We start from the raw sequence: 3,058 nt of genomic DNA on the forward strand, positions 1-3,058 counted from the left end.
GAAGAGAACGACCGACATTAAATACAATAAGCGAGCTTCAAAACGATACTTTTGCTTGAAAAATCACATGTTATTCCGAGTGAAAAAAGTTTAACATTGAGTTTGCCATACATCTACAAAGTGCTAGGCGAAAATTTTATTATTATTATAATTATTATTTTAACAATTGAGGTTGCTCAGAAAGATGAAATTTTAGGTTGAAGATACAGGAACAACATGATACAATGACTAGTTGTTTTTATCATAAAATACAAAGCTTATAATAGCTAAAAGTTTTTCTATTTTGCTTTTCATGGTCCTTAGGTACTACTACCTTTGGTACTTTCTATTTCCAAGTCCTAACACTTCTTTAAAACTTCTTCCATATTTCATGCGTTTTTTAAACTTAGATAAATTTCATATTACCAGTATTTTTTTTCAAAATTTCAGCACTGTGTATGAATGATTTACTTGTTTTTTACCTTGCTTTTCTTACTTTTACTGTTTGTTTAATCTTCCGTCTTACAATTACTGACTCTCTTAATTAAACTTTGCTTTATGTTGGCGGGATGCGCACTAGAAAACTGGTCAATTAGCTTTATCAAACCAAGGGTATTCACTAACTCAGATGGTGATACGAAAGGCATAGATAAAAGATGGGGGAGCTTCTTATTATAATCACAATTCAACAAACCAGGGCACAGAATATGCTCTTTCGATAGATCTCTGTGTGTTCTGGTCTTAATATATTGGCTTACTCAACATTCCACCTTCCAATCCTCTGTATTTCACAATGGGGATATCATTCACTGCCTGAGTATAGCAATAATTTTGCAGCCTAAAAAGGATCTGAAACTTCAGAAAGCGGCAGATCACTGAGGGTCTGAATGGGGGGGGAGGGGGGGGGGGTCCACTTGTTGGTTGTCGGTTAAAATTCAGTCACTTTGTCGGTAGTCGGTTAACATTTTTGATCTTTGTCGGTTGTCGGTATGTAAATCTCCGTTAATAGTTGATGACAATGCACGTTAATTATTGATATGTATTATAAAAATTGACCTAGTTACAAGACTTTGAGACCCATATAACGTGTAAAACTAGTAACTTGTAAGATTGCATCATTTGATTGCTCTTAAAGTTCATTAGCTCTGGTTTGTTTTTGTGTATAGAACGTTTTTACTGTCACACAACAACAACAACAACAACGAAACCGTTTAATAAAATAAACCAAGAACTTGGAATGTTGTAGGAGATACATTCATGAATCACCTCACCTATTCTCAGGTCTGTGCAACGTATCGTTTCTGAGTTCTTTGTCGAAGTGTTTCACGCAACTTTATAAAGTTTTTTTATGGAGCCGCCATGTTGGTGCACCACGGTTGTGCAACGATATGGCGGCCAGAAATCAACACGAACGATGACAACGCTTACGTTTCGCTCATGAAATAAAGTATATGTGTATGAACACATCTCCCGAATGTACTTGAAACGCTCAGATTGCTGATATTCAAAGGCATAGACTTTTTTTTCAACCAAATAACTTTGTATCATGGTGTCACGCAAGGTGACAATTCGGAAATTCAATATGCGGGATAAACACCTTGCGATTTTGATTTTAGAATTTGATATGTCATTGTCAAAACCATCTATATACCCCAGCTTCTCGGTCCCAGTATCCTCTCTTGAAGTAATAATATCGTTGCAAGCGTCATAAAGACAAGTAACATTTACTACATACAGTCACAAGTCTAAACACACAAATGCTATAGATGTTCTTCATTTTCGGTTTCGTCGTCATCAGAATTTGTCACATATCTTTGTGATTCTCGAACATCTTGATCAGATGATACCGATTTCCTCAGGGAATGACAGTTTCTCTTCAGACTCGTTGCCGATGGGTTGAACAGCGTAGGCAGTAGGCGGCAATGCCCCGGCTTTATCATTTGTTGTCTCACTCCTAACAGTCCGTTAGCGTACTGGTCTGTACCTCTCTAACCATTTTTTCACCAATTCCTTCATTCCTGGTGTTATTCCTTAACTTGGCAAAGGTGCCATCGTTGCAACAGCTGAAAGGGGCACGACAGATTGAGGGACAGGATAGTACGACCTGTCATGCGTATAGTACTTTGCTGCCCATCTGGATGTACGCTTTAGACTCCGACGTTTACGATTGTGCCAAAACTATTCAGACTAATAAAGCATTCTAAGACTTACCGACTTTATAGACTCCGGCATTCACGATTGTGCCAAAACTATTCAGACTAATAGAGCATTCTCCGACTTACCGTTGAGCTCACTGCTGCCTTCATCAGATAATAAGTTTGCTCGTTCTAGTTGCCACTGCCCATCTGTTACTATAGCAAATTTCTCGCATTTTCCCCTGGACGATTTTGTCAAGCGAGAAACCACTAATTCCAAACTGGAGAGCTTGCCCCTTCAATCCCAAAAATCCTGTCAGATGTTTTTTTTTCAATTCCAATACTCTTGCATGTTTATCTTTGTCGACTGGAACCCGGCTACGGTGGCGTTCGATTGTGACTTCTTCGCCTTTTCGGAACAAAAACAACGACAACAACAACAACAACTCACTATCACTTTTATGATGTTACAGGGGGAGGTTTCGTGGGCTCGAGTACCAGAAGCTGTTCAGCGAAAAGGGAGACCGTGCTCTTTTCCAGCCAAAATGTAAGAAGATGACAGGAAATTCTATAGTTACCTTTTATGTGGTTACTTCGTAAACTAAGAAAACTACAAAATGCTCTTCTGATCTGAAAACAAATATCGATAATGTCGGTCCATGTCGGTAGTCGCTTAATATCTTTTTGTTGGTAGTTGGTAATTTCTTTCTCGTTTTGTCAGTAGTCGGTAGTATTTGTCGCCCTTTGTCGCTAGTCAGTTAACCCACAAAAATATGATTATAACCTATTTCTTCGTGCAAAGATTACAACATTTTTGGGCGCAGATTCCGAGCGAATTGCTCGGAGGTGAATAGCAAAGGATACCCGGACTTTTGAGAAGTCAATCAGCACGCGTGTTCAACGCTATGATAGCAGCCCACTCCTTCAGAGTTATATTATTAAAC

Source organism: Montipora foliosa, chromosome 3, assembly GCF_036669935.1.
Source record: "Montipora foliosa isolate CH-2021 chromosome 3, ASM3666993v2, whole genome shotgun sequence".
NCBI classification, from domain to species: Eukaryota; Metazoa; Cnidaria; class Anthozoa; order Scleractinia; family Acroporidae; genus Montipora; species Montipora foliosa.